This window comes from Phyllostomus discolor, chromosome 5 (assembly GCF_004126475.2).
Source record: "Phyllostomus discolor isolate MPI-MPIP mPhyDis1 chromosome 5, mPhyDis1.pri.v3, whole genome shotgun sequence".
NCBI classification, from domain to species: Eukaryota; Metazoa; Chordata; class Mammalia; order Chiroptera; family Phyllostomidae; genus Phyllostomus; species Phyllostomus discolor.
Genome location: NC_040907.2, coordinates 57197189 through 57210709, shown reverse-complemented (window position 1 = coordinate 57210709; position 13521 = coordinate 57197189). Strand labels below are relative to the sequence as shown.

General features: G+C 38.4%; 1 pseudogene; it reads right to left on the bottom strand.

Annotated features, from left to right (window-relative positions):
- Positions 1-490: 490 nt before the first annotated feature.
- The window catches only part of LOC114496303, a 67772-nt pseudogene continuing 54741 nt past the window's right edge, over positions 491-13521 (bottom strand).

The following is a 13521-nucleotide window of genomic DNA, read 5'->3' as shown; positions in this document are numbered from 1 at the left end:
TATAAAAATGCCCTCCCTCCAAATTTGAGAGGGAAAGGGGGGTGCTTTATAGTCCGAATCTAGCTTACATTACTCACTGTGTGTGTGTGGGTGGGGGCGAGGGTGGCGGCATATGTTATTTACATTGTTAAATATTTTACCATATTTTTTGCTTCAATTTTTTTCCCTATTTTCCTCCTCTAAAACCTAGGTATGTCTTATGGTCCAGTGCATCTTAAAGTCCTAAAAATATGGCAAACCAGGAAGTTGGGACTTACGTTCATTTTCCATAAGTAATGTTTTTTTTGAAGAAAATCACTTTATTCTAATTGATTCACTAACATTAACATCACAGAAGCTGGTTTAAGGAGGCCACACAAACATTTGCCCAGGCCCAAACTCAATACCTCAGTGAACTTCTGTATAGTAAAAACCTCTTTTCCATTGCAATTCTGAGGCAAGGAAACTATTAATAATAGGAGAGGTTTAACTGGTAATTTCATACTTTCACTATAAGTTATATCTTTATACTAAATTAACTTGGTCATGAGAGATGTTTTCCCATTTCTTCAATATGAACTTCTTGAGTAGGCTAATCCATTTGCAAATCTGCACTGTGTTAGCACCTCATGAAACCCTCACAAAGCTTAAGGTCACTCTGGTTCTGCGCACACCTCAAAACTGTTTCGTCTCCTAGTGGCATGGGCCAAACTGCTGCCGCTGCTGCTGCTGCTGCTGCTGCTGGTATGCCAGCTGAGTTCCCTGAGGCTCCTGGTAAGTGATGTCAGGCCCTGAGGCCTCAGCATTACTTCCTCCACTGAAGCCCCCAGTGATAACATGACCTAGTGTGTGGCCCGCTGCAGCAGAGCCCACAGCCATACCAGCTGTAGTGGTTGCCATCTGGGCCATGAGACCTGGCTGGGTAGGGGGTGGGGCAGCAGCAGGTGAGCTCACAGCAGATGGTCGAGCTGGCGCTGGTGGCAGAGCTGCTGGTGCTGGCCTGGGCGCAGCTCTTATCTGAGGTGCCTGGCTGGCCAGAAGGGCCAAGAGGGAGGTATGGGCTTTGCCTTCCACTCAGCATCACAACTGCACTGCAGCTTTGCATCTAAAAGTGCAAAACTCGGAGAAGACCCGGCAGCTTCTGGAGAGGGAGAGCTCACCAAAGAACTAAAAGCAGATCAGAAATGAAAATTTACAAAACAAAATATAACCAAAATACTGACCATCTAGCAAAAGGTTGAAAAGACATAAAAATTTGGGTGACTTTATGATGACATTTACATAAAATTTAATGCATATAAATGTATTTATACACCTCCATCCCCTCATCCAAAAATTACCTGTTCAAAATGATGACGTAGATTTTTTTTCTTTTTTTATTGTTGTCCAATTATAGTTGTCCTAACTTTTCCTCATTGCTCTCCCCACCCCACCTGTCAGTCCCGACACTGTGGTCCATGTCTGTGGGCCCTTTATACATGTTCCTGGACTAGACCCTTTCCCTTCTTTCCCCTGTTATTCTTCTCCTCCCCTCCCCTCTGGTCACTGACATTTCATTCCTTACCTCTTTGTCTCTGGTTCTATTTTGCTCATTTGTCTGTTTTGTTCATTAGGTTCCACTTATAGGTGAGATCATATGGCATTTGTCTTCCTCCACCTGGCTTATTTCACTTAGCATAATGCTCCCCAGTTCCACCCATGCTGTTCCAAAAAGTAGGGGTTCTTTCTTTCTTTCTGCTGCATAGCATTCCAGTACTATGTACATGTACCACAGTTTTTGATCCACTCATTTACTGATGGGCATTTAGGCTGTTTCTAGCACTTGGCTATTGTAAATTGTGCTGCTATGTACATTGGCGTGCATAGGGTCTTATGAATTGGTATTTCAGGATTATAAGGGTATACATGTGGATTCAAATGGGAAGGGAAAGGGAGGACTATAACTTTTTACCTTTAGTATTTTTATAGTACATAATAGTTTTATAGTTCTATAAACATGATCAAATACCTAAAAATTAAACAATAAGTGAAAGATAAACCAGCAATAGAGACAACTTAAAATTGTAGCAACAATTCAGATAAAAAAAGATATTGGTGGGGATTGGCTGTGTGAGTGGCAGTTGGGTGGGGCAGGGGAGAACAGTGGAGGGAAATTGGGACAGCAATAAATAGAACAGCAATAAATAGAACAACAATAAAAAATATTAGAATATATGAGTTACTACCTGCTATCTACAGTTGACTATTAAAATGCTATCACCTCCGTGTCCCAAACAGTGAAGGGGTATGTTAGAACACCAAGTTAGGCTGTACTACTGCTGCTACAACCACAATCTGTGGATAGTTTGGAAGTCACTAGCACTTTCTACCCCCAGGTTGGGCCAACATAATTCTATTACATAGTGAGAGGACTCAAACTTCATAATCCAGTGGTTTTGCATCTACATATAAAATTATCTTGATAAAAATTAGAATTTTCATTATCCCACAAATGGTGTAAGCAGAACTTTCAGTTCTTTCTCTCTTTGGGCAAGTGAAATGTGAGAACAAGTTAGGAAGAGGATATAATGAAAGGTGGGTAGTGAATTCCTCACATTTAGAAAGGATGCTATTATATAGGATATTTAATCTTACCATGAACATTTTTCAAGCTCTCTTCATGTCTTCTTGACATATGACTTTGCAAGTAACACTACATATATTTTAACAAAATTTTCTTTCTATTATTTTGAATATTTGAAAACAAATTTGTTTCACATTTACAAAAAACATTTTCAACTTTAGTGATGCATTATACTTAAGCATCCATAAACATTTTTATCCAGAAGTGTTAAATAAGAAACTTGAGTTTTTGTTAAAAAAATCTAATATTCTATAAAATGCTGTTTTTCTTTAACACAACTTATTGAAAATAGAAGTTCATTAACTATTCTTTCATGATATCATTTGTTACTGATTATTGTAAAAATCATCAGTGTACTTTCTAGCTGTCCAAAATACAGACGAAAATGTGTGTTTTGGTATGTCTAGTTGAGTTAAGGTGCATGCATGTGCATGTGTGTGTGTTTGCAGTCATAATAATCTGGGCCTGGCAAAGCAGAGCAAGATGGTCTTCTTACTCTGACCATGTGATATCTTTCTCAGACTGCTGAAACCTGCATTAGAGCCAGGAAGGTAAGAACTCAAGAATGGTACGGAGTTCAGGAATAATTCTGTGGTGGACCTTGTCTAATCAGCTTCCTTGAAGGTTCAATCGTTTACTCAACAGATGTTTATTAAGAACCTCATATATGGCAGGAAGAATCAGGCACTGTGATATAACAGAGAACAAAGCTGTGATTTCAATGTTTTAAGTATTTTTTTTTCAGGTTGATTTTCCCAGAGAGCAAACTCTGGGCTAGAGGTTTTATTAGACTGTATTTCTGAGTTCAACACAAGGCAGGAAGAGTGGGGGAGAGGACAAGTGAGCTGCACTATAATTTCAGTAGATTATAAAATTTTTTTCTCTTACCTAAATCCCTCTTTGCTAGAACTCCTTGTTCCCAAGATTCCTCTCTTCCTCCTTTTAGACTCTAGGCTAACCAGCCATGACATTTTCCCAAGTGTCCACTTACACTCTTAACTTATGCCACTTCTCTTTTGACACAAATTGGAAGACCCTGTAAACTGTCTAAAGTTCTGCCCACTGGGGGGATTTCCACTCACTACTGTCTATCAAGGACACTTCTGAATGAGGTGGTATTGCTGCCACCATTCATTTTCAGCTTTTTGTCATATAGAAAACAGACCAACTCATGAACCAAGCTTGGAGATTATGAGAGATCTCCCAGGGGATCCTAGGTGTTGGAGTGCAGGTGAGGAAAAAGTACTGGGGAAAAACTGGTGAGTGACATGTGTATCTGTCCTACCTCCTCTTTAAGCCAGTTCATGTACTCCAACACTGCACTTCCAATTTAAGATAGATTGCTGCTGGGCCCATCCAATTTTATGACTTGGTGAGCCTGACAGAATTCAGGTCATGATGGACAGTTCTGGCCTCATGGTCATTTGATGCCCTGTGGTCTGTCTCTTCCCAGAAGCCCTAGAGCAAGACTGCAAATGTATACTGCTGTCTGTTCAAGTGAGTGCAACTATTTATGATCCTCTTTTCTGATAGGGATGGAAAAGAATTCATTTGCCAGATAAATAGCTGCATAACTTGTATCAGAGTCTGTTAATCTGCTCTAGCATAGATAACACATTTAACATAGCAGCTGCAATTGGGGCTTCTAATTTTTGAGTTTGCAATAGCATCCTGTCATCCTCTACCAGCTGTTATAGGGTCCAGACTTATAAATTAAATGCTGTTATCATGGGAATCACTATACCTACCCACTTAGGTCTGAGTGGCACTAATTTCTGCCATTCTTCCTGAGATGTGACATTACTTTTGACTTCCTGTCTTAGCTTAGAGTGTAGAGCAATTTCAGAAGCTTCTACTGGCCTCCACTACTAGCTCTTGCCCCACAGGCCAAGCACTGTCTGTGTCCATTGTGCCAACTACTAGGTGTCTTCAGATTAATTATACATTCGCTGACATGGGAACTGAATACTGGATGGGTCCATGGACTCAAGGGACTCATTTTACATAATCCTGTCTGGGCTACATTTATTGCCTGGATCTTCTATAGCCATACAGAAACGGTGAAGTATGATGCCACCTTGAGTCTCCAGGTGTCACTGTCAACTCAGACCCTGTGTCCAAGAGTCCTCTCAATGTTTGGGTAATCTCCTTTCTTCACTGCACAGCTACTCAAGTAAATGGCTGTAGGTCACTTTGGGGGAATTATTACTATATACACTTGTGTGGCATTAGAAGACGCTTCTTCCTGGGGCCTGCCTTCTCTTTAAGTCAGTGGACCTGGGTCTGAAACCTAGCTCAATCCTGGAAACTGGCAAGGAATTGTAACTTTATATTGGAGTGACTGCCTTCTTTGATTCACATCTTTGCAGTATGTTATTTCATCTATTTTCCATATCTTTTGATTATGTACATTGACAGAACCCTTGTTGGCTGCCCATTTATTCTCTACCTCCCCTGCCCCACCCAGGCATGCCATTTATAATCAGCCTTGTCCATAATCGTTTACAGGTCAGAACCCCAACCCCTGTCTGCCCTTCTGACTGTCACTCACCATAATTGCATCCATCAGTCTTCTGGCATCTGACCTTCAATGTTTCAGGGCCTTATTAGCACCCTGCTATTTGCTGGTCTGATCTACCATGGAGTCTCCATTTTTTAGTTCTGGTCTGAAAAGGAGAGCCACCATTGCACTTCTTAGTGTTACTGGAACCCATGGCACCAATGTGTCCCTTATTATTTTGGTGATTGGTGTATCATTTGGGATCTCCCATGGAACAAAACCCTCTAGTTAGCTTTTCAGCCTTGCACAGTGTATCTACTATATAATAGCTCCCTTCTCTGAGTGTGCTATTCTTTTACCTTTTGATTCCCCCCCTAGCCTCACTAGAGGCTGGGCTGACCCTCAGGGCAGTTCCAATGTGGGAATGAACCTTCAGAATTGCCTTAATTTGGGATGAAGGGACTTGGCCTTTATATCCCATGTGGATTGGTCATTAGATACCTGGTGCTGCAGGAAGAGTCTGTGACCAGGAGCAAGGCAGCTCTCTGCAGCCATGAATATCTCTGTAGAAGCTGACAGCTAAGAACTTTCTGTTGGCAGTGCTCTCCACTGCAGGGAGAAGTTCCTTTCTTCCTGAAGACAAATCTGGATGATGGTGCATCAGTGTCCACTACAGTTATCATGATGATGACCATCATTTTCCAGGGCTTGATCTGTGCCAAGCACTGTGCTATGGGCATTATTGAGATTTTCATCAAATCTTCTCAAGAGTCCTATGGGATAAGCACCATTATTTTCCCTGTTTTAAAAATTAAAAGAAAAACAAAAACAAACACAAACCTGAGTCCTGTAGAGGTAAAGTGACTTCTTTGGGGGTAACAGCTGGTAATCAAAGGAGCTGGAATTTGGACTCATACCCTGGAACCCACATCCCACCTTCCTCATATTCTGAACTATAAACAACCAGGCATCAAAATGCAGCCCAGCTGAATGTGACTGCAGCAGGTCCTTTGCTACTATTTTGTCCTCTTTCCTGGGTGTTATTCATTCATAGGCATGCTGTTCGCCTACACTGTGCTTTTGTGCCAGTTAGGAAAAGGTGGTCCTCCCTGCTTCCTGGGGTGTCCCAGTTTCTTGGGTGCATGGCTTGCCCAGATCATAACACCTTTTGGTGATGAAGAAATCTTCCTTTCTTCAGTGACTTCACATTTTATCTAAGTACAAAGCTTGCCAAGCCAGAGCCAGGCTGGATTTAAGCCCCCACTTGTGCCCTTGAATCAGTGCTAGCGTGCATGGCACCTTGTCATACAAATGGCTTCAAGTGCTGCTGTTAAATACTATTGGCTCTTAAACCCCCATTGCTAGCCCACATCTGTGCCCCAAGTTTCATTAGCTTTAAACAATGGGCCAGATATCCCCAACTGTAATTGCTCCAAAAACTTAAAACTGACACTTCAAACTTAAAAACTTTCAAAGCAGAATTTCTCATCTTTCTCCTCCATCCTTACACCTACAGAAATCCCTTATATCTCCTGCACTTTCTAACTGTCAAGGGCACCACCACCTTTCTGTTGGTCAAGCTAGAAACATGAACTCAACTAACATTTATTTTGTACCTAGTATGTGCCTGGCCCTGTATTGATAAAACAAATACTGAGTTTCTACTCACTGAGTTTATGACTTAGTGAGAAGATAGGCAAAAGCTAGTAAACAAATAGGTAAAATAATCCCTGATTGAGAATACTATTATAAAAAAAACTTTAGCAGGGTAATGTGATAGACAGGTGTTGGAGAAAGGTCTTTTTTTAAATTAAATTTATTGGTATGACATTTATTAATGAGATTATATAGGTTTTAATGGTACATTTCTATGATACATCATCTGTGTATTGCATTGTGTTCCCACCACCCAAAGTCAGATCATCTCTAGTCACCATATGTTTGGCTCCCTTTACCCTTTACGACCCACTACCCCTTTTCCCTCTGGTGGCCACCACGCTGTTGTCAGTCTGTTTCTGTGAGTGTCAGTTTTATATCCCACATATAAGTGAAATCATATGGTTCTTAGCTTTTTCTGACTGACTTGTTTTGCTTAGCGTAATATTCTGAAGGTCCATCCATGTCGTTGCAAATGGTACTATTTCATCTTTTCTTGGGTAATTTTTTTTTTTAAATAAGGTAGTCAGGGACTACTTTTTTTTGAAGAAATGATATTTTAACTGAGATGAAGAGAGAAAAAAGCAAGTGCAAATGTTTCCAGTTTGATGAGTCATTTGCAATGTTATGCTCTCATGCATCCCACACAACCCAGGTCTAGTGTTTGTATTTCCTAAACAGCTTATAAAACAGTCTCCTTTCTTCCAGTTTCCCTGCAAGCTCTTGCATTTAGGATATCATGCTTTCTTGCCCTAATTACTTTGTATGCATCCTAGCTATTGCCATGGCCACCTGTCATGGTCTCTCTCCATTCCATCCTCCATAAAAAGACACAAATTCGATCCTATTATTGCCCTCCTTAAAATCTGACAGTGGCTTCTTCTCTCCTTCAATATAAAACGCAAGGTTTCTGGCATGGAATGCTAGATAGTCCTACCTTGGATCTTGCCAGTGTTTCTAGACTCCCTCCCATAGGTCCCTGTGTACATCCTGCCTTCTAGCCATATTGAGTTGCTTGCAGTTCCCTTACCATACCATGCCCTCACCTCTATCCTATCCATGTGTGATTGATTTTCCTGAAACATATGTCCCCATCCCTGATGTTGTGAGGATTGCAGCCAACTCACTTCCTTATAGTCTTTTCTTCAGAATTGCCAGCTGTACCCTTGTGATGGCACCTTTCTTTGTAACACTTGCTGTACTCCATAGAATGTGGGTTGGTGGTTTTATTTATTTACTTTATTCATGCCCATATCTCAGTTTTAAACATCATTGGTCAGATTACTGAGTTTTCTTGCAAATATCTTTTCCCCAGGTTTTGTGATATGTATTTTATTTCTTGCTAGAATTTGTGTCCAATAGCTAACTTCTGTGCATCTAACACCCAGTATACAGCTATTTGAGTCAATGTGCATCTTTCTCTTACACAGAGAGAAAATTTTCATTGGGGCAAGCTATTAAAATACCATGTAAATCCCCAAGTCTGTTTGTTTCCTAGGTAGAACGTTAAACTCTCCAGAGATATAATACATGTTTGTTTTTATTGCATTATTGGCTTTTGGGATTGTCTTGATACACTCAATATTCATTCATTCATTCACTCAGATAAAATAACATATATTGAACACTTCAGGGGTTCTGAGAAGTTATGAAGTCAAACATACGTTGATTCAATCTCATTCCACTACTTTTCAATTCTTAGGTAAGTTATCTAAACTCTCTGTTCTTATTTGAAAATGAGAATAAAGTGCAACTTTTACGTTACAATGATAATAAAATAATATTTATCTATTTATGCCAACTTGTGCTAAATGTGTTATACACCTTGTCACTAATATTCAGTTATCCTGCAATTGAGTATTATTAACTCCTGTTTTACAGATAAAGAGGCTGAGGCTCAGTAATTAAGGGATTTTTTTTAAGATCATTTAACAAAAACATGGAGGTCGAGGTCCATGTTCTTCCAAATCATGAACTCTTAGGTGGTCCTTTGGCACCTGCAAGAACTTATCTCATTACTTAATCCATGTGTTTCTTCTTTGGTGTTAATAGGGATGCTGCTTCTAAATTTTCACTCCATAAATAGTCTTATATACTTATTACAGTTCTAGTGAGATTATTTTCCCCTCATTTGTAACTTGTTGAACTTGCCAGTACTCCAGGGCATTTTTTGGTAGCTTTAGTGTTATATCTGGCTATAAAGTAGTACATATTTACAGAATAAAAAAAGATTTTTTTAAAGCATAGAGATGGACATAAAGAATATACCTATTTCCACCTTCCAGGTCATTATTAGTGCTGGTTTTTATTTCTTTCTCAACATTTGAATATTTTGTATTGCACAACTCCTGGATAATTTATTTTATCTTGTGTTCCAGCCCATCATCTCAGCAAGGTAAAGCAACATAGAAAGCATTTTGTAAGTCTTTTCATATTAATTTGATTCCTTGCTTATCAGTTTGCATTTTTAACACCCGCAATCCACCACTATCCAGATAGAAAGTGAAATAAAATTCTTGTCTTAAAAGTGAATATTCTAATTACCTTGGGGTCATTAGAACCTTTGGAACTATCTTCTCCTCCCCAAAATGTCTGCTTTATGGGGGTTCTGGTTATATAAAAATCATTGGTTGTAGATAAATATTTTAGGCTTGCTTGTTAGTCTTCTCAATCTTCATGATCTCTTTGCCCATCTTTTAAAATATTAAGAGTAGCTTATATGAACTAGAGCCAGTTAAATTGCCAAACTCCATAGATTTTAGGAAAAACAGCAACTCATAAACCTTAGCCTCATGAAGCTATATACCTACTTCACATATAAGGAACTCACATAAATCTTTAAAAAAATGGGCACTGTCCAATAGAAAAATGAATATGGAAACATTGTAAAAGAAGAATATAAAAACATATAAAATTCTAATCAAATCCCATTAGTAATCAAGGAAACATAAGTTAAAATAAGACATTGTTTACTATAGTATTAAATATTTTAAAAATTACTGGTACTCAAGGCTGATGAATACATGGTAAAATGAACTTACATTTGTTTTTTAAAGCAATTTCTAAATACATATTGAAAACCTTGTCCTTCATGTCCCTTGATACAAGAATCTCATCTGCAGAATGTAGTCTAAGGAAATATTGACATATAGAGACAACAATTTAACAGTAAAAATCTTTATTATGGTGTTATACAACAAAAGTAAAAAAAAAAGACAACATCTTCAGTTGGGGTTAAGTAAAATATGTGTATCTTTATAATGAAATTCTATGTTGGCTATTAAAATTATGTTCATGAAGAATTTAATGACATGGCAAGATGATGATATCTTATAAAAAGAATACAAAATTGTATATTTAAATTGTTAACAGCTGTTTAAAATATTAATATAAAATGCTGAAAGTAAATATATCTGATCAAAATTTAACAGAGGTTATTTCTGGGTGGTACCATCATTGGCTGATTTTTAATTGATATCTTTCTACCTCTTACACTAGCCTTTCATTTAAATCCTCAATAGCGAAATTATCAATATTATTTGTAAAGAAGCAACATACCAGAGAATTATCTATACTATTTGTCAATGCTTATAAGTTATTTTGGTCATGTTGAATATGTTGAAAAAACTGTCCTGATTTTGTTTCCTTTCTGTCCTCATTTGGGATGAGGGACTAGAGAAGCTGGCTATCAACAAGCTGTGACATTTAGAGTCCTCAGAGTTCCTGCTGGCTATCAACAAGCTGTGACATTTAGAGTCCTCAGAGTTCCTGCTCCTCCTGCTCTTAAAATGTTCCCCAAATCCAAGTCTGCTTTGGTTATTGTCTTAAGGACTGGTGTCATCTGGAGACCCTAATGACTATGCGCTTTTTCTCCTCTGACTCTGCCAAATAGAAGGAGCAGATGATGTGTTTACCTGGAAGCTACCACCTCCCAGCTACAAATCAAAGTAATTGCCTGGAGTGGGTCAGAAATATTGGGAGGACACATTCCTCAGAGATAAGAAAATGATGAGTTAGCCCTGTCTGTACTCATCTTCCTCCTCTTTTGTTCTTTGTCTCTAGCATTACATCATTGATGACTTATGGGTTTCTAAGATGAGGAGAGTTGAATAAAGTCTTAGTTTTATCTGGTTCAGATCAGAACAGTCTATTTATTATAAAAAATTTCAAGAGACATTAATAATCAAGATGAATTGTGTTTTTGAGTGGTATCACAAGACTCCTAACAAAATACTAAATTCCCGAGGCTGCCAACCAAACCAAAATGCAAGAATACTGATAGTGTGGTATTGTGCAAACAGAGTATGCTAGACATTTCCCTTTATCATTTGGTATTCAATATTGATAGTGGGCAGCATTACTGCCCTTTGTTTGTTCTCCCAGCCTGGATGGTAATGATAAAAATACCCCACAGCCGGTAATATTTCTTACAAAGTGCTCTCACATGCATTGTCTCATTTAAGAGAGGAAGTCAGCATGATGAAATGGAAAAAAATCAGGCTTTGGAGTCAGACAGTACTGAACTTAAGTCCTGCCTCTACCACTTAACTGCTTGGAGAACCTGTCTGGAAATTTAGAAATACTGCTGACTTTGCAGCTTTTATATGAAAATGAGCAATTACACATACAACTACCTGGGTTGTTCATTCTTTTATTCACTATTCAAAAGACACTGTGCTTGTTCAATCTCAGTAATCAAGTGAATATAAATGAAAACAATATGTATTATATAACAGATTGAATCAGAAATTGTTCCTCTTTGCATAGAACTTATGGTCTAGAAGGTTTAAACATTCATCAAATAATAACAAATAAATTAAAAATTGACACTGTGATAAATGCTATATAGTTTCATAATCCTAGTCAAGTAGGAAGTTGTGCTTAAGCTGAGATCTGAGGAATGAGTAAGAGTTCCCCAGGAAAAGAGGGGAAAGAGGAACATTCTAGAAGAGGAACATATGCAATAGCTGGGGAGTGTGGCAAGTAAGCAGGACAGAAAACAAGGTGTAGGGTGATAGGTGTTCCTACAAAGGTGGGCAAGGCCAGATTTTGCAGGGACTTCTGGATGAGTTTAATGAGTTTGTCTCAGTGTTGAAAATTGTTGCAAAACTGTAAAATCTGGATTAGAAAAGACCTAGAGAATTTGTGGTATAATCAGGTAAGAGGCTAATTTAGTACTTCAGGAGAGAGAGAGCACATCCAAATGGTGATGGTGGACATAGAGAAAAGTAAATGAAGTCTAGGCATTTAGGTAGCAAAGTAGAACTTGGTTTTGGAATGAATGTGTTCACTGAGGGGACTATCTACAAAGCCTACTCAATTTCTGGGTTGTATAACCCAAAGCCGTAAAAACAAGATTAAGTGGCAAATACCAGGAATTTCTTATGTGGACTTGATGAGTCCAGGGTATCTAAGATATCCAGAAAGAGGGTTAAGTAGTTAGTTGGCATTTAAGAAAATGACATGTGTTATACATCATATTATGCAAACATGTTATATTCACAACAATACAAAATATTGCTTATATACTGCCTATAGGATGCTACTTCCTATACTACTCAAGGTCCTTAGTTGTAGACAGCTCAATCCATTCTAACTATTTGTAGTAGGGCAGTGTTTCTTAAAGAACACTGATTAACTAAAAATAAATCTATAAAAGAGCCAGAGGACAAATTTTTAAAATATATTTTGATTATGCTAAATATATTTTAAAATACATTTTATTGATTATGCTACAGTTGTTCTAATTTTTCCCCCTTTGTCCCCCTCCACCTGGTACCCCCCATTCCCTCGGGCAATCCCTCTTCCTTAGTTCATGTTCATGGGTCATGCATATAAGTTCTTTGGCTACTCCATTTCCTATACTGTTCCTAACATCCTCCTGTATATTCTGTACCCACCAATTTGTACTTCTTTTTTTAAAAGACTATTTATTTATTTATTTATTTATTTAGACAGAAGAGAAGGGAGAGAGATTGGGAGAGAAGCATCAATGTGTGGTTGCCTCTTGCATGCTCCCCACTGGGGACCTGGCCTGCAACCCAGGCATGTGCCCTGACTGGCAATCGAACCAGTGACCCTTTGGTTTGCAGACCTGCACTGAGGCACACCAGCCAGAACCCAATTTTTACTTCTTAATCCCTGCACCTTTTCCTCCATTCTCCTTCTGCCTCCCAGCTGATAAAACCTCCACATGATCTCCATATCTATGATTCTGTTTCTGTTCTCCTTGTTTGCTTTCTTTTTCAGATTCAATTGTTGCTAGTTGTAAATTTATTGCCATTTTAATGTTCATAGTTTTGATCTTGTTCTTTTTCTTAAATAGGTCCCTTTAACATTTTATACAATGATTGCTTGGTGATGATGAATTCCTTCAGCTTTACCATGTCTGGGAAACACTTCATCTGTCCTTCAATTCTAAATGACAGCTTTGCTAGGTAGAGTAATCTAAGTTGTAGGTACTTGCTTTTCATCACTTTGATTACTTTTTGCAAGTTGCTTCTAGCCTGCAGAGCTTCTTTTGAGAAAGCAGCCAACAGTCTTATGGGTACTCCTTTGTAGGTAACTCTCTGCTTTTCTCTTGCTGCTTTTAGGATTCTCTTTTTATTTTTAAGCTTTGACATTTTAATTATGTTGTGTCTTGTTTGGCACTCTCTGTGCTGCCTGTATTTGTATGTCTATTTCCTCCACCAAATTAGGGAATTTTTCTTTCATTATTTTTAAAAAGTCTTGCTTTTTCTCTTCTCTTTCCAGCACCCCTATG